The following is a 20266-nucleotide window of genomic DNA, read 5'->3' as shown; positions in this document are numbered from 1 at the left end:
AGTGCTACGATGGGCACCAAAAGGACGGCGGAAAAGAGGAAGACCTAGGAAAAGCTGGATAGAAGGAATCCATAGGGAAATCAGAGAAAGAGGCTTGAACGAAGACATGTGCTACGATCGAGAGCAATGGCGATTGGGAATCGGAAGACGTCGTAGAACGTTATGAACCGATTATATATATATATATAAGGCAAAAAGAAAAATGTACATAATTTATTTAATGCAAAATACACTGCTGTCAGAAAACAGAAAAATATGTTACTTTGAAAAAGAAACATTGCTTTTCGCTTAAATTAAATGTTCAAACTGCGTAGCGGCAGGTGTAAAATAAATTATATTCGTTCTTCTTTTATCTCAATTAATTTAATTAACGCATTAATTATTTTTTTTGGGCACGCTGTATAAATAATTATATTAATGTTTATATTAGTGAATAGACCATTCAATAACCTTTCTAATGAGCTATCTTGTAGAATTTTCAAGGTATGTGACATTAAGCTTATGGTTCGGTAGTCACTGCATTCTTTTGCATTCATCTTCTTTGGCAAACACAAAAAGGCTGATGTCAACATTTCTCTAGGGATGATTCCTGTAGTATAGATAGCGTTGAACAGTTCTACTATTATGTACAGGTTTTTCTCGTTAACCAACTTTATCAGCTCGCTAGGCAATTCATCTATGAGCTATCACACGACCCCTATTCTCATTTAAAAAAAATCTGCGATTACGCCATCACGCCCAGATGGATGACGTCACTAGTATGATATAGATGCCAAAAAATATAATTTAAAGATAAAAATCGACCTGTTTCGGGATTTATCTCTAAAGTCGCCCATTCTCGAGAAAATGAATTTATTCCAACTCAAACGTCCTCACTGTATAAATAATACTAAAATATAAATTATGTACTATCCTGGATATGCTATTGACTTACTAATCGTGGTATTTTCTTTCTATAGCCTTCCTTCTTTAGTATGGTCGGGATAGTATCATGAAGTTTTTTCCTGGATTTTCCTCGTGATTTACTATGGAATCAGTAACACGAGAATTTTACTATCACCATTGCATGTTGTTGTGTTTTTAAAGACAAATCACATGCTATGATTTAGAGGAACTATCGAATGAAATATCTTTCAGTAAAGTCGTCCCAGGATCGCAACTCATAAATACACCCCTGGCCAAAAAAATCGGGATACCATAAAAACGGGTCATTTTTGATGTCACGAATCTCCTAAACCTGTTGTCCGATTTTACTAATTTTTTTTAATATCTTGTAGTCTTATTCTCTAAGAATATCGATGTAGTAATAGTGTTGCTGAACAGGTAAATGTCATTGTATACCGGGTGTAACAATAATACTGTGTTTTTCCTGAAAGTTCGTAACACTCTGTGGAATATTTTAGCATTTAAAAAATATTGAAATTAAAACTCAATTGTAGCATTAGCCTTTCTGAACAGTCTGCTTTTTGACTCATTCACTTATGTTGGATAATGAAAAAGTTAGGTACTTTGACACCTAGCCATGTTCTTCATAAATACAGGGTGTTTCTAAATAAGTGCGACAAACTTTAAGCGGTAATTCTGTATGAAAAAATAATGACAGTTTGCTTGATAAACCTATGTCCGCATATGCTTCGTTTCCGAGATACGGGATGTTGAATTTTTTCTTACAAACTGACGATTTATTTATTGCTCTAAAACAGGTTAAGATATGCAAATGAAATTTGGAAGGTTTTAAGAGGTAGTTATTTCACATTTTTTGACATACAACTAAAACTTTTATATTCACCATTGGCGTGTATACAGGTAATATGGCCGGGTAATATGACCCATATGCTCGCCAATGGTGAATATAAAATACATAATTGTATGTCAAAAAATGCGCAGTAACTACCTCTTAAAAACCACCAAGTTTTATTTGCATATGATAACCTGTTTTAGAGCAATAAATAAATCGTCAGCGTGTAAGAAAAAATGCAACAGCTTGTATCTCGGAAACGAAGCATTTGCAGACATACACTCTGGGCCAAAATTAACGGGCCACCTTAAAAATAGGTCATATTTGATGTCTTATTTCTCCTAAACCTGTTGTCAGATTTAAGTGATTTTTTTAATATGTTATAGCCTAATTCCTTGACAATATCATTATAATAATATTGTTGCTAAACAGGTAGATTTTCATTGTATACCGGGTGTACGAATCAAACTGTGTTTTTTTCTTAAAGTTTGCATCACCCTGTGGAATATTCTAGCACTTGTAGAATACTGAAATTGAAACCTATCTATGGCCTCATGCTTTCTCAACATTTTGCTTTTTGATTGATTCGCTTATGTTGGATAATAAAAAAGTTAGGTGCTTTAACAACTAGACATGTTTTTTATCAATAAAAGGGTGTTTTTAAAAATTTTTGGAAAATTTTAAGGGGCAATTCTGCACGAAAAAATAATGACAGTTTGCTTTATAAACTTATGTCCGCAAATGCTTCGTTTCCGAGATAGGGGGTGTTGAGATTTTTTTGAAAAACTGACGATTTATTTATTACTTTAAAACCGGTTGAGGTATGCAAATGCAATTTAGTGGGTTTTATGACGTAGTTATTGCATATTTTTTGACATCCAATTAAGAATTTAATTTTCACCATTGGCGCCCTTAACGGTAATATGATGGCTCATATTACCCGTATGGGCGCCAATGGTGAATATTAAATGCTTAATTGTATGCCAAAAAATGTGCAATAACTACATCTTAAAACCCACCAAATTTCATGTGCATGTCTCAACCGGTTTTAAAGTAATAAATAAACTCACCTACAAAATTAACCGCCCACCTTGTATTTCTTTCAATTTGCAGAAATTGTTAACCTTGGACCACATTTTATGAAAGATACGGTGAAAACTACCTCCGCAGAAGAGAAATAATATTTTTTTTGAAAAAAGTCGTTTGTTACAGCAAAAATCCAATGAAAAAAATCTTCAAAGAAAATTCAAATTAACAATATTTTGGAAATAAAAGTCTAATCGAAAAAAAAAAAATTGGGTATCAATAATGAGTGTTGCCGCCTCTAGCCTTTAGGACTTCTTGGAGCCGGTTTGGCAATCCATTCATGATATCCTGGATATCAGATTGGGGGATATTTTACCACTCCTCTACCGCAGCTGTCTTCAGCTCTTCAAGGGATGCAGGGGCTGGTACTCTCGCTCTTACCCGTCTTTTGAGGTTGTCCCAGATTTGCTTAATTGGGTTAAGATCGGGACTGTGTGCTGGCCATAGTAGAACTTGAATCCCGACTTCATTAAGGTACTCACGGGTAGATCTTGCTGTATGGCAACGTGCATTGTCATGCATTAGTCTGAAATTATCACCAACGAATGGTGCAAAAGGCATGACATGGTCTTGGAGAACTTCTTACACGTATACTTGGGTATTCACACTGCCTCTACGGAACACAAGATCAGTACGCGCTTCGTAAGAAATACCTCCCCAAATCATTATTGACCCTCCTCGGTAAGCCACTGTTTCGGTTATAGCGCATGGAGCAAACCTTTCATTTTGACGCCTATAGACACGTTGGCGTCCATCTGGACCTTTTATGACTATTCTGCTCTCATCTGAGACCAGTATATTCTTCCATTCCGCCATAGTCCAGTTAGCATATTCTCGCGCAAAATGAAGTCTAGCCCTACGGTGTTGTGGGAGCAGTTGTGGTGCGCGAGCTGGACGGAAAGCCCTCAAGTTTATTTCTGACAGTCTTCTTCTAATCGTTTGTCTACTCACACTAACGTTTCTCACCTCAAAAAGAGGAGCGGTGCAAAAGCGATTTCTCAATACTGTGGTGGCAATGAAGCGGTCATCTCGAACTGAAGTGCATCGTTGTCGGCCTTGACCTGGCCTGCGGTTGTACGATCTTGTCTCCCGAAATCGTCTGATGGAATTTTGTACCGTAGTTGTGGATAAATCGAGCGTACGGGCGATATGACGTTGACTGTAACCAGCATCAACTAAAGCCACTGCCCTAGCAGCATCTGTTGGAGCGAGTGGCATTTTTAAAATCACAAACAATAAATAAGCACTAAAATTTTAACTTAAACAATATTCGCTCACAATGATATGAAATTACAGGGATTGTTCAAGAATTGTTGTTAACACGGAAACAGATTTGCAACAATGTCGTACAACGACTATATGTCAAAAATCTTTCAATGACACAAATTTAGGAAACAAACTGTCACAGATAATGTAAACAAAACAATAATAAAGGAGGCGGGGTTAACTTTGCTGGCGAGTTAAATCGTTTGTATTAATGAAAAACATGGTTAGTTGTTAAATTACCTAACTTTTTTATTATCCAACGTAAGCGAACGAATCAAAAAACAGAATACTGAGAAAACATGGGGCTATAGTTAGGTTTTAATTTCAATATTTTATAAATGCTAGAATATTCCACAGGATGATGCAAACTTTAAGAAAAAAACACTGTTTGATTGGTACACCCAGTATCAGTGGTGTCATGGCAAAATTAGCAGTGCGGGAACGCAGTGCCGGAACGCATTGCTAATTTTTGTTTACAAAACCTAAATTCTCTATTATTTTTTTTCTTTTCTTAACCAGTGTGGGAACGGCGTTCCCACGCGTTCCCACACCATGACACCACTGCCCAGTATACAATGAAAATTTACCTATTTAGCAACAATATTATTATAACGATATTGTCAAGGAATTAGGCTATAACATATTAAAAAAATCACTTAAATCGGACAACAGGTTTAGGAGATATAAGACATCAAAAATGACCCATTTTTAAGGTGGCCCGTTAATTTTGGCCCAGAGTGTATGTTTATAAATCAAACGGTCATTATTTTTTCATACAGAATTACACAGGGCGTTACGAACTTTCAGGAAAAACCACAGTATTATTGTTACACCCGGTATACAATAACATTTACCTGTTCAGCAACACTATAAGTACGTCGATATTCTTAGAGAATAAGGCTACAAGATATTAAAAAAATCACCTAAATCGGACAACAAGTTTAGGAGATTCGTGACATCAAAAATGACCAATTTTTAAGGTGTCACGATTGTTTTGGCCAGGAGTGTATTAGCAATATCATTTTAAAGTCTTCTACTTTAAAATGTACATAGGCCAGGAAACGAAGCATTACACCTAGGAATTTTGTGCAGTAAGATGAATCGTCATGCAACTTTTTGAATTCGATTCAGAAGAGTGCCAGGAAAGTCTGTGAACTAAATTGATATCCGGCAGATGAAAATATTCATAAGAAAAATACATTCAAAGTGCATCTCGAAAAGATGGAAAACGAAAAATTTTAACTCAGGAAATACCTACTGAGGGAAATGGGTTCAATATTTATACTCGGGGTTTTGGAGGTCGTTGAACACGAACTTCATGATGGAGATTGTCTCCGAGGTACCTGGTGCCCAGGGTGGAACTTGTCGCCTGAAGTTTTAGTTTATAATCATTCAAAATCAGTCAATAACTATTATTAATGGGTTTTGGAGGTCGCTGAGCACGTATTTCATATCGGCGATGATCTTGGAGGTATCTGGTGCCTATGGTGGAACTCGTCGCCTGGAGTTTTATGTTATAGTCAAAATCAGTCAATAACCTTTACTTGTGGTTTTGGTGGTCGCTGAGCACGAATTTCATGATGGCGATGGTCTCCGTGGTACCTGGTGCCCATGGTGGAACTAGTCGTCTCGAGTTTTATGATATATTCATTCAAAATCCGTCAATAACCATTAATCAGGGGTTTTGGTGGTCGTTGAGCACGAATTCTATGACGGTTATGGTCTCTGAGGTACCTAGTGCCCATGGTGTAACTCGTCGTCTGGATTTTTATGATACAATTATTCAAAATCAGTCAATAACCATTACTCTGTGGTTTTGGGGGCAGCTGAGCACGAATTTTATGTCGGCCATTGTCTTCCAAGGTACCTGGTGCCCAGGGTGGAACTCGTCGCCAGGAGTTTTATGTTAAAATCATTCAAAATTAGTCAATAACCGTTGGTCGGGTGTTTTGGGGGTCGCTGAATGTCAATTTTTCATTAGTAAACCATGTACAGTTACGATCACTGAAAAGTTTACACCTTAATTTTTATATTGTAATACTGTAAAATTGCAGTGTCGTACGGATTTGATAAATGTCAAGGTCAAAAAATTTCAAAAAGTCAATGATTGTCAAAAATTTCGCTAGTGTTCAAAAATAAAATAAAACGATATCAAACTCCTCCAAAAAATAAAATAAAACGATATCAAAAGCGCTACATGACATTATTCCATCTAATTTCAGGCTAATTCAATATGCAGATAAACTAGCCCTCATAACAGTTAACTAATATATGTCTTACTCACATAACTCAATGGTTAACAGAAAATAAACTACCCTTGTCCCATGGTAAATCCTCTGCAGTCATCTTTAACAAAAAGAAAAACATCATCAATAATATTCCGTTAATAATAGAGGGAGAGATAATTCCTATTAGAGAATCAATTAAATATTTAGGGACAATATTCAATAATCGACTTAACTGGATTGAAAATGTTAAACGTATCGAAACACAAGCTCATGAAGGTTTGAACATAATGATGGCAATATGTGGAACCTGGTGGGGAGCAAACCCCCATACACTCTCATTAATTTATAAAGGAATAGTAAGACCCCATTTGGATTATTCATGTGCAATATTAAAACCCTGTAGTAAGTCCACACTCTTAATGTTTGATAAAATTCAGTTTAAAGCTTTACGAATCATCACGGGCTATATGAGATCTACCCCCACTAATGACCCCATTTGGATTGTTCATGTGCAATATTAAAACCCTGTAGTAAGTCCACACTCTTAATATTTGATAAAATTCAGTTTAAAGCTTTACGAATCATCACGGGCTGTATGAGATATACCCCTGTAACGGGCACGTTACTAACTTAGCTCTTTAATTATTTTTATAATTATTTTCCCTCGCTCTCCCATTTAAATTCTCTAATTTCTCGTATAGGACCACTGACGTGACGTCATACCTCGGTGATGGAACGTACTCCACCTATCGAGAATTATTTCACGTTCTGTGAGTTTGACGTCGTACTCTTGGAAGGAGAGACGAATGTTCATCACTTGATTTGTGGCTGTAGGTGAAGTTGGTTGCTACCATGGAATATTAGAATGGCGGTTGATTTTTTATTTTATAACATCAGTGAAAAGTGAAAAAGTTACCACAAATGGTTTTCTACAGTAGGGAGGCATGTGGGTAGAACAACCCCTCTTGGAATCGGAATAGAAATCACCGGTAATAAAATCTTTTTTATAATAATTTTTTTTGTTAGCCTTGAATATTAAAATATTAGTCCCATTGTTAAAATTTCTTAGTCAACTCATTATTTGGATTTTATGTAGATTATTTCGATTATTGAGTATTCATTCAAAGAAAATTATACATTAATATATTTTTTTGGTTAGACATAACCAAACATATGCAGTCCTCAAATTAATATTGGAAATAAGTATCATTTCTCTGTAGGTTTTTGAACATCCAATATTTTACAAATTCAATATTTTTACAGATATTTCCTTAAATTAATCATATTCAAATTACAAATTCCATGTCATTTGTTCATGTATTCACACTCAAAATAGTTCAAGGTTACCTGAGATTGGTTTTTGTTACATTTTTAATGGTCGGTTTTTCTAACTATTGCTTCTAAAAAGTTCCTCAATTATTTCTTCTTCCCTTTACTTTTTGCTCATGTTTGAAATGAGAAATAAAACTGGGAATATTTTTTAGCCATTTTGGAGTAACCACATGGTGAACTCATAGCCCTTTGACACCTAGGGAAACCACTACAGCCACAGTCAAGTCACCATGGGAATATGTCGATTTGGGAGCAAGCGATGGGACATTACAGTCCCACTTTTGTCATCTTTACACCGGTATCTACGGGAAACATGGTTCAGCACCTCCTCTGGTGCTAATTTTATGGGTTGCAGCATCAGACTTCACCTTGAGGTCGTCCGATGAAGGGATTGGTTTGGGAACATTTAGTGTTGTGCTTTAAGTAACTATGGGTTTTTACGTTTCAGACATTTGGTTTAATGAAATATGTTTTTTTTTCCAGATTTAGTTTACCTCTGGTTTTTTTTATATGACATATTCATATAGTATGGTATTAAGTTCCCAAACTCATGTATAAACCTGCGGTATCGTATGTTGAGCTCGGCATATTTGCCAAAAAGGTATTAGGTTTTATATTTTATTGGTAATTTAGACGATTTTATGTCATTATGTAAATTTAGGTTGTATTATTTGCTTGTTTCCCAAATATTTTATTGTTATTCGCTTTATTTTGTTGGGTTAATTCGTCGCTACTTTATTTCATTTCATTTGCTCGGTTAATTTAGGTCATCGTTTTGATATGTATCTCAACTTCTTTTAGTATTTTCCCTTAGTCAGGCTCATGCCTCTATACATATATATATACATATATATATATATATATATATATATATATATATATATATATATATATATATATATATATAAATCTGTAGGAAATATCAGGTATGTGGTCTATAATAAAAAATCTTTATTTTTTCTAAAAACTCAATATTTCGCACATTTTTTTGATGGCTTCTTCAGGAGTATACTGTAACAACAATTTTAACAACTTACAAAGACGTACAAACTAGATTTTAAAATACTTACAGAAAGTTAAAAGATTTCACAAATAAATAACATTGACATTAAAATAAAAATTGTTACTGTCATATATTAAAATGCATCTTAAAATTAATATAAGGAAAGGTCTGAAGCACGTTCGTTACAGTAATAAGACAAAACACATAAAATGACTCAAACGCAAAAAATAACAACAAAAGAACAATTAGAGGAATACTATTACTTTAATTATTAAGGTTAGTTGTTTATTAAGGCGAGTGTTAACTTAATGATTACTGTAAATTTTATTCAATATATTACAATATATGTTACTTAACTGTCCAGTGTCTGTTTTGTAATTTAAAGTTTTTTTATTTTTGTTAATGTGATACATCTCCAGAAATAATCTACTTTTATAGTTATCAGACTGTGCCAAAATACGAGTATTATTATAGTCCAGCATATGACCGGTGTTTTCATAATGCTCAACTACTGCACACGTATTTTTTCTTAAGCGGCAATCACTTTTATGTTGTGTGATTCTTTGCTTTAACCATTGTGATGTTTGGCCAATGTAACTATTCTGACATCCTAGACATGGTATTTCATAAACAACATTACTTCTATACAAGGTTGGTACTGGGTCTTTAATTTTTGAGAATAATTGTTTGCTGTTCATAGTATTGTATTTGGCTATATTGATATTGGGAACATCTTTAAATATGGATATGACTGAATGTGTTAGACCATTAATAAAGGGGAGTTTTTTTATATATAATTGACTTATTGTTGGAATCATGGACGGGACCATCGTAGAAATTACTGCTGTAAATAAGTTTTTTTAAAATATGTTTAGGATATCCATTGTTGCGAAAGATTTTGTATAATATGTCTAGATTTTTTTGTAAAAAAGTGTCATCAACAATGGACGTTATTCTGTTTTTCATGCCTAATACGGTATTGTATTTTTGGCGAGTGGTATGATTTGAAAAATAATTAATATACCTGCCTGATGCTGTCGGCTTTTGGTACCAATCCAATATTAAAATATTATTCTCAGTTCTTATTACCCTTGTATCTAAAAATGGTACACCAAGATCTGTCTCAGTTTCTATTGTAAACTGAAGATGTTTATTAAATGAATTAAAAATATTTAATGTAGTGTTGATGTGATACGATGGAACTGCACATATGATGTCATCGACATATTTATATAAAAACGGTAACTCAAACGGTAACTGTGTAATCACATTGTCTAAGAGATGATCAGTTACAATAGTCGCAAGGATTGGACTAATGGGGGAACCCATCGGTGTTCCAAAAATTTGGGAGTAAAATTTTCCATTAAAACTGAAGTAAGTGTTATTAAAAATAAATCTAAGAATTTTTAAAAAATTATCTTTCGATAATGTCGTGTGGTCTTTTATAAGGTTCCAATTTGATTCTATGATGTCCGTGACCATATTTAGTGGAATGTTCCATTGTTCCAATCCTTGCGACTATTGTAACTGATCATCTCTTAGACAATGTGATTACACAGTTACCGTTTGAGTTACCGTTTTTATATAAATATGTCGATGACATCATATGTGCAGTTCCATCGTATCACATCAACACTACATTAAATATTTTTAATTCATTTAATAAACATCTTCAGTTTACGATAGAAACTGAGACAGATCTTGGTGTACCATTTTTAGATACAAGGGTAATAAGAACTGAGAATAATATTTTAATATTGGATTGGTACCAAAAGCCGACAGCATCAGGCAGGTATATTAATTATTTTTCAAATCATACCACTCGCCAAAAATACAATACCGTATTAGGCATGAAAAACAGAATAACGTCCATTGTTGATGACACTTTTTTACAAAAAAATCTAGACATATTATACAAAATCTTTCGCAACAATGGATATCCTAAACATATTTTAAAAAAACTTATTTACAGCAGTAATTTCTACGATGGTCCCGTCCATGATTCCAACAATAAGTCAATTATATATAAAAAAACTCCCCTTTATTAATGGTCTAACACATTCAGTCATATCCATATTTAAAGATGTTCCCAATATCAATATAGCCAAATACAATACTATGAACAGCAAACAATTATTCTCAAAAATTAAAGACCCAGTACCAACCTTGTATAGAAGTAATGTTGTTTATGAAATACCATGTCTAGGATGTCAGAATAGTTACATTGGCCAAACATCACAATGGTTAAAGCAAAGAATCACACAACATAAAAGTGATTGCCGCTTAAGAAAAAATACGTGTGCAGTAGTTGAGCATTATGAAAACACCGGTCATATGCTGGACTATAATAATACTCGTATTTTGGCACAGTCTGATAACTATAAAAGTAGATTATTTCTGGAGATGTATCACATTAACAAAAATAAAAAAACTTTAAATTACAAAACAGACACTGGACAGTTAAGTAACATATATTGTAATATATTGAATAAAATTTACAGTAATCATTAAGTTAACACTCGCCTTAATAAACAACTAACCTTAATAATTAAAGTAATAGTATTCCTCTAATTGTTCTTTTGTTGTTATTTTTTGCGTTTGAGTCATTTTATGTGTTTTGTCTTATTACTGTAACGAACGTGCTTCATACCTTTCCTTATATTAATTTTAAGATGCATTTTAATATATGACAGTAACAATTTTTATTTTAATGTCAATGTTATTTATTTGTGAAATCTTTTAACTTTCTGTAAGTATTTTAAAATCTAGTTTGTACGTCTTTGTAAGTTGTTAAAATTGTTGTTACAGTATACTCCTGAAGAAGCCATCAAAAAAATGTGCGAAATATTGAGTTTTTAGAAAAAATAAAGATTTTTTATTATAGACCACATACCTGATATTTCCTACAGATTTATTTATTGTTTTTGGTCGAAATAATCACTTTGAACATATATATATATATATATATATATATATATATATATATATTAGTCATATTTTTCGTGTTTTAATTTCAGTCGTACGTAGCAAGCGTACTATAACCATTTGGTAGAAGACACCCTATATGTTAGTAAGAGGTTCATATGCTTATTAAATTTTGTAACAGGTAACATTGTTGTTATCTTAGGTTGAACATAACTTTTGTAAACTTTTGTCATGTTAGAGTTACATGATATACGCTTGTCTAACTCGGAGATTGTTAGAAATCTAGTAGTTATTTTTAATAAATGTTTATTTATTTTGTATATCATTTATTTTTATTATTCCTTTATGTTCATTATTTTACAGGTTTAATATATTCGATATTTGACAGCAGTGTAAGATACCTGTGAAAATGATCGAAGATCATTTTCATGGCGCCCATGATTTGTTAGATTTATTTATTTTGTTCGTTTTTAGAAATTATTCATCTTCATTCAGTCTCAGCACATTATTCTTATTTTATTATTTCATCTTTTAGTCATCATTACTATCTATATAGAGCTACTGTTCTTCGACAGGCATGCAAACGAGCTGTATCCATCCTTGAGTGTCAAGTGGTTTTCTTGCATCTCTTGCTAGCCAACTCTATTCAGTTTGCCTCTGTCTTCCCACTTCTACTTCTATCCCTTCTAATTCCCCTTTCTTCAGTACTACTGCAAAGTAGTATTTTTTATTTTTCTTACTTCGGCTTCTCAACGTAGAAGTCACTTCACCCTTTTCTTTACACACCCCACACTCTCTTCTTTTCATTTTTATTTTCATAAGAGCCACAACTATCTAGTCTTTTTCTTTTTTTTCCTTACTTCTGTTGGAGTATATCTATCTTTTTACTTTCACTCCAACAGAAGTTTTCATTTTCTTTTTGTTACACCCCCACTAATACTTTGTTAGCAGAAAGTGGAGAAATTTCATTAGATGCAAGAAGAAAAATACTTTGCTCTAAATTCTATCTGAATATCCTAGCTGATCTGAAAAATCCATTGAACGACATCCTGTCAGAGTTGGGAACCAAAGTAAATTATAAAATAGGATTTTGGAAATCACAAGAGCCACCATATCTAATTAAAATCAAAAATAATTTTGACGAATATCTCATTAATCCAAATAAATAGAACATTAAATCCTGCTTTCAGATCGAACTGAATTATCTTACGGGAACGATTGATACAATTTTCTCAACCCACAAAAAATGGAAACCTATACTCATCAGGAATTTCTTAATGAATTTTCAGCTTCATATGGAAATTATACATGGGTATTTACAGATGGTTCTTTAGATCCCGGGTCGAGGACAGTAGGTTTTGGGGTACACATACCTTCAATAAATTATAACTATGCATCCAGATTACATGAGCACACTCAAATATGCACTGTAGAAATTATTGCAATTAATAAGGCAGTATCTGTTTGTATTGAAAAAAATATTAAAGAAGCAATAATTTTTTCAGATGCTTAAAGTGCTATCCAAAAATTACATAACACCACCTGGGGGACAAACAACCATATTGTAAACCTAACTAAAAGACTCATTATTGAGTCAATGGAAGCAGGATTTAATATAATCTGAGCTTGGATCCCAGGCCATACTGGAGTAAAGCGGAATACAGAGGCTGATAAATTGGCAAATATAGGCAAGAATTTAAATGTTCCTGCAGACATTAAAATAGATAAATTTGACTTTTTGCCTTGTATTAAACAAAAAATTGTAAATGAGTTTAAAGTTGAATGGACAAAACAGTTTAAAACTAAAGGGAAATGGTATCAACAATGCCAAAGTGATTTTTCTATAAACCCTTGGTTCCACAAATTCACATTTGTGTATCGAAGGCACTTGACATCAATTATTAGAATGGGAACGGGCCATTGTCATACATCAGACCATTTGTTTAAAATCAATTGTAGTGATACTCCTTTTTGTGAATGTGGACAAATTGGAGGTATAACTCATATGTTACTTGAATGCCCAATTAACAAAACAAATCAATTTGACCTGTATCAGGAACTTGTTAATATAGGAAGTCCAACCCCCATTTCAATACAAAATTTCCTACATCATATTAATGACAAAACCTTAAGAAAAATCAATCAATTTTTAACAATATTTCAAATTAAAATATAAAATAGTTTTTTGAAAATTATATCACAATGAATTTAAAGAAGGGAATATGGAAAAATCCAGACCCTTTGAAAAGAGTCCAATTAAAGTCAAATATGAGGGCTGGCCAAGTACCTAAGAGGTGGAGGCCATGAAACTAGAAGAAGAAGAAGAAGAACTCCTCCAAAATGCCATATGTTCATATGGAAAATCAAACAAACATGGGATAGTTTTCACTCTATAGTACGATTGGGCGGTTCAAGAGGGAGGAAGATCTCCACAGACAATAGAATGAGATGTTATTAAATTATTTGAGAGAATCTTCTTTTGCCGCCGCTCAAAAATCTGGAGAAGATACAGCGTTTCCGGGCCGTATTTGCACCATAGAGTTATATATTAGCATAGAGAGAGTATCTTTCAGAGCGAAGTGACGACACCATCTTTTTTATTTGGATTAGTGCTGTTTCACTCTTACGCATAGTAAAGCTGCTACAGTTGTCCTCCTCTGCATGAATTTCACTGAAAGCACGAATTTCATGACGGCGATGGTCTCCTGTGTACCTGGTGCCCAGGGTGGAACTCGTCGCCTGGAGTTTTATGTTATAATCATTCAAAATCAGTCAATAACCATTACTCCGAGGATTTTGGGGGTCGCTGAACAAAAATTTCATGTGTTCGATGGTCTCCAAGGTACCTGGTGCCCAAAGTGGAACTCGTCGTCTAGAGTTTTATGTTATAATTATTACAAATCATTTAAAACCATTACTCGGGGAGTTTTGGGGGTCGCTGAACATGAATTTCATGACGGTGATGGACTCCAAGGTACCTGGTGCCCAGGGTGGAACTCATCGCCTGGAGTTTTATGGTATAATCATACAAGATCAGTCAATAACCATTACTATGAAATGAAGGTTTTAGGGGTCGTTGGGCATCAATTTCATGTTGGCGATGGTCTTCAAGGTAGGTATACAATAATCTAAAAAATACGTGTTAAATTAAATGTTAGTGCACGTATTCATAATCAATTTATTTGTATAATATAATGAAAAAGTTAAAAAAAAGTAAAATAAAATAAAAAAATATATTTACTTACTTGAAGTTACACAAATTTCTCTCTTCCGCAATTTCGAAAACCAAAATTATAAAACAGCGTAGCTATAGACTGTAGATAATGAAAATTCCTTTAATACCAATCTTAAACAGCTTGATATTATAATATTATTATTTATTCTGCAATTAACAAAACTAATAAGTATAAAATATATGACTTTTTCAAAACACCAACATTAAAAACTTACTTTGCTTTAAATACGGTATCACTTTTAGATGTTTTTTTATAATTAATTAAATTTTTTTAAAAGAACAGATCTACATAAAAGTGTAGCTTGGAGGTATTCACATATATACTATGCTTTGTTTTTAAACCAGGAGCAGTAAAATAAAAAGACAAATTCACACCCAAGAAAGTCAATAGAAAAATCACCATATACATCTTCTTTTTTGGTTGATCATATCGGCCTTCGACGGTAATCCATCAACATTATATTATACTAATACGTCGCTAAAGAGTTCTAAAAACCACTGTTTTTTATATAAAAGCGGACTAGAAATCTAAAAATTAAAATAATACCGCAGAAAACACAAAAAATCGCTGATATCACTTAATTACCCTTGAAATGCCAATTATGTCAAAATTTCATAAATGTCATTAGTGTCAAAATTTTACGACAACTGCTTTAAAAGCGACAAAATTTTAAAATAATTTTTAAATAGGTGATTTTTTAGGATATAATATAAGTGTTTTAAGAAAAATTATTAATGAAAAATATATTTAGCGACCCCAAAACACCGAAGTAATGGATATTGACTGACGTTGAATGAATATAACATAAAACTGCAGGCGACGTGTTCCACCCTAGGCACCAGGTACTTTGGAGACCATCGTCGACATGAAATTCGTACTCCAAGACCCCAAAAACCCCCCGAGTAATAGTTATTGACTGGTTTTGAATGGTTACAACATAAAACTCCAGGCGACGAGTTTCACCCTGGGCAAAAGGTAACTTAGAGACCATCGCCGACATAAAATTCGTACTAAGCGACCCCCAAAATCCCCAGATTAATGGTTTTTCACTGATTTTGAATAATTATGACATAAAACTCCAGGCGACGAGTTGCACCCTGGGAACCAGGTACCTTGGAGACCACCGCCAACATTAAATTGTGTTTAGCGACTCCAAAAACCCCCCTAGTAATGGTTATTGACTGGTTTTGAATGGTTATAACATTAAACGCTAGGCAACGAGTTCCAACCCTTGGCACCAGGTACATTGGGCACCATCGCCGACATGAAATTCGTACTCAGGGACCCTCAAAACCACCAGGGTAATAGTTTTTGACTAATTTTGAATAATTATAACTAAAAACTCCTGGCGACGAGTTCCACTTTAGGCACCAGGTATCTTGGAGACCACCGCCGACATTAAATTCGTGGTCAGCGACCCAAAAACCGCCGTGTAATGGATATTGACTGATTTTTAAGTATTATAACATAAAACTCCAGGCGGCGAGTTCCACATTGGGCACCAGGTACCTTGGACACCATGGCCGTCATGAAATTCGTGCTCAGCAACCTCCAAAACCCCTGAGTAACAGTTATTGACTGATTTTGAATGATTATAACCTAAAACTCCAGGCGACGAGTTCTACCCTGGGCACCAGGTACCTTGGAAGACAATGACTGACATGAAATTCGTGTTCAACCACCTGCAAAACCCGCGACTATAAACATTGAACTCATTTCCTTCAGTATTTCCTGAGTTATAAATTTTTCATTTTCCAAGTTATCGAGATGCACTTTGAAGCATTTTTCGTATGGAAATTTTCATCTGCCGGAGATCAATCACGGAGTTCACAAACTTTTCTGACACTTTCCTGAATCGAATGCAAAAAGTTGCATAACGATTCATCGTACTGCACAAAATTCCTAGGTTTTGGGCTTTTTAGTGCTCCGTTGCTTCGCCTAATGATATACAGGGTATCCAGAAACTCTACCGACAAACGAAGAGAGGAGATATTTCAGATAATTTTAAAACAATTTAACCCAATTCACTTAGTCCGAAAAAGCTTCCTAAAGGAGCTAAAACTCTTTGAAGATGGCGTCTTGTAATTAGTTTTTCTTAAATACCTCCAGAACGCTTCTATTTAGAAAAACAAAAATTGGTACGCGTATTTATCTTCCAGATATAAATCTAATACATCTGTTGCGAATTTCTAGTACCTATCATAGGCGTCCGTTTTGGGTAGGGCAATGGTTATTTTATCGCATAACTTTTTTATCTTTAACTTTTATGCATTTTTGACACTGGATTATTAAATTGTGAGGTATTCTAGTAGAAAAAGGTAGTCCTACTTCACCTTGGTAGGACACACCGTTTTCTAGAAAAATTGATTTGAAAATTTTTCGCTTTTAAATATAAAAAAAAATTAAAAAAAACTTCTTAGAAAGACGAAAATTGGTACATTTATTTATATTCCAGAGATAAATCGATTTCTTTCGACACTAGTGTCAAAAATACTTAAAAATTAAAGACAAAAATGTTATGCGATAAAATAACCGTTGCCCTACCCAAAACGGACGCCTATGACCGGTACTAGAAATTCGCAATGGATGCAATAGATCCATCTCTGAAAAGTAAATGTGCATACCAATTTTTGTTTTTCTAAATAGAAGCGTTCTGGAGGTATTTAAGGGTAGGGTATAAGAGCTCTAGCTCCCTTAGGAAGCATTTTCGGACTAGGCGAATTGGGGTAAATTGTCTTAAAATTATCTGAGGAATCTCCTGTCTTCGTTTGTCGGTAGAGTTTCTGGACACCCTGTATATCTGAATTGCCAATATGAATGAGTCAGATTAATTTAAATTATTAGAAGAATTTTTTCACTAACAACTACATTTTTGTTTAACTTAGTAGTATTTTGTATTTTGATAACGTCTTCCGAGGTGGTACTCGAAACGTCAATAAAATCATTTTTTAAGTTAAATTGTGGCTTATTTCCCAGTTAGAATAATAAACCATACCAATAATTTTTCATCCTGGGCTGCGTTTACCTGCTATTTTATGCTCTAATTAGATGTCCTAAGTACTCTAGCTTTCTCTTCTTAAGGCTTTTTATAATCTCAGTACTCTTATTGAGACGTTTTAGTATTTTGCAGTTTAGAAACTTCTCCATTCAAGAAGCTTTTAAAATTCTTCTATTCGCTCCGTACGTGACCGTGGTAGGGATATACGAAACACGTCTTACCAGAACTTGGTCCCAGTAGAACTCTTTAGTTGTTCTTCGGAACTAAAGCCTCGACTATTTTTTGGAAAGTAGTTAGTCCAAATTGTATCCCTGTGAAGTGTGACCAGCTTTAAGGGTAAGAACAGAAAAAGTGGGTCGCGGTGGAGGTGGAGGTCGCGTTCGATGTCGATATCCATGTAAAACAAACACATTGTAGTGAATGGAAGAGAACAGAGCAGGTAAGTCGCGGTGGAGGTTTAGCGCGATTCCATCCAGGAGGTTTACATCGATGCTTTTGAAAATAAAATGAGTTTGTTTTACATGGATGTCTACTGCTCGACCTACAAGGATGCTTCCCTGTGGTTGGTCCGTTCGAAGCCAAGTTGTCATTACCTGCGCTATCTGAGTTGATACTTTTTTTATAATCCCTTTTTTGTATTCAGTTTATTCTTGAATTTCTAAAGTTAATAAATTCAGTAAATTTTTGAAATATGAAGGAGGAATCTGATTATTTACAGCTGACAGCTATTTCATCACTATTATCACTTGACTGACACAACATCGCAAAAGCACAGTCTTTTTGTCATTCAAATTTCATTAAACTACTTCACTTGATAGTGGTTCTAGATCGACTGACAGCGCAGGGGACCGATTCTATAAGATCAACGCGAAACAATTACGTTCGTTATCCGACGGTTTGCTATTCTGTAAGCTCATTCGGGAAGAACCGGAGAAGCAGATCACGAAGCCGATTACAAAGCGAAAGCGATAACTTTTGGCTTGCGTTTCGTTTCGCTTTCGATAGTGATTGGTCGATCATTTTCACGTGGTACACAAGCGCAAGCGCTAAGCGGGTTGTTCGTTGTTATTGATTCCACAAGAATTCTGTGTTTTTTGTTGATAATGAATTCGTGATTCTCTTACACCATATCTTCCGTAAGTTCCTGTAGCTCATCAAAAAGGAATCGAACTAGTTCTTTGCTTAAGCGAAAAATATCAATAAACCTTATATCTGTTAAACCAAATGGGTCACTTCTATCTCGAAGGAGCCCGCTTTCCTCTCGCGTTAACCGTAGATGGTTTCTTCGCGAGTTTTCCATAATATAGAACAAATTGCACCGGCAACATTTTTATTAAAATATAATAAAAATATAGTTATTCAAGGAAATAATGCAATCAAACTTGTGATTATAAGCCAATGAGGTTATATAAATACGTCATGTAACTGCTAGTTACTCTTCTTCTTTCTTTACTTCTTCTTTTTTTACTCCCTGCACGTATATTTGCAATGTTGCCGTAATTATTTATTCATACGTCGTTTAAACTCGTATATTATCGTATGCCGCTATGATAACGAAGCGAAAGCGAAAACTAACCTTATAGAATATGAACATAAATCAACTTCGCTATCGTTTAGCTTAGCTTTCGCGATAATAACGAAAATTATAGAATTCGCCTACAGGTGACCTCCTTGCTATGTGCTATCATGTGCTATCGACATATACTTAACTAGTAGCATCCACCGCGACCTACAACTCCACCTTGACCCACTTGTTCTGTTCTTACCCCTTAGAGATATAGGGATAAGTTGGCTAAAACGTTTGTTTAATAAAATTGTGGAAGTGGCACAAAACCAGACTAATGGAGAAGCATTAGATTAGTACCTATTTACAAACATAAAGAAGACATTATATAACGATTAAGGTAGGGGCATATTATCATGCACGAATCGTTTCCAGCACGTAGCGTAGTCTCCGAAAAACCTGATTTTACTGACAGGTGTCTGATACGATACGTTCCGGACAGTATGAATTGTTCATATTTAAAACCATTATAATCAATATTTTTCGGAAACTAAACGCTACGTGCTGGAAACGATTCGTGCATGATAATATGCCGCTACCTTTATACCTACCCAGGAAGTACAGGCAACAGTACAAAACACATTCATATTTTGAAAACAAATCAATATACATGGAATCAGTTACAAACGTGAATTTATTATAAAGAATATGTTCCAAATTGACTTGAGACAAAAATACATGGCTTACTTGAGACCTCAGAAATAAGTAAAATAATAGAATCCTAAGTTTATTAAAATGTTTCACCCCCTCTGTGGCTCAGTGGTAAGCGCCTACCTTTGGATCGAAAGGTCCGAATGGTCGTGAGTTCGAATCTCACCAGGGTCAGATATTTTTCGTTTATTATAAATTAATAGATGAAGATAGTTTCTGTCCTTGTGGGATCGGTACTC

Source organism: Diabrotica virgifera, chromosome 3 (genome assembly GCF_917563875.1).
Source record: "Diabrotica virgifera virgifera chromosome 3, PGI_DIABVI_V3a".
Classification (NCBI taxonomy): domain Eukaryota; kingdom Metazoa; phylum Arthropoda; class Insecta; order Coleoptera; family Chrysomelidae; genus Diabrotica; species Diabrotica virgifera.
This window is presented reverse-complemented; position numbering follows the sequence as displayed.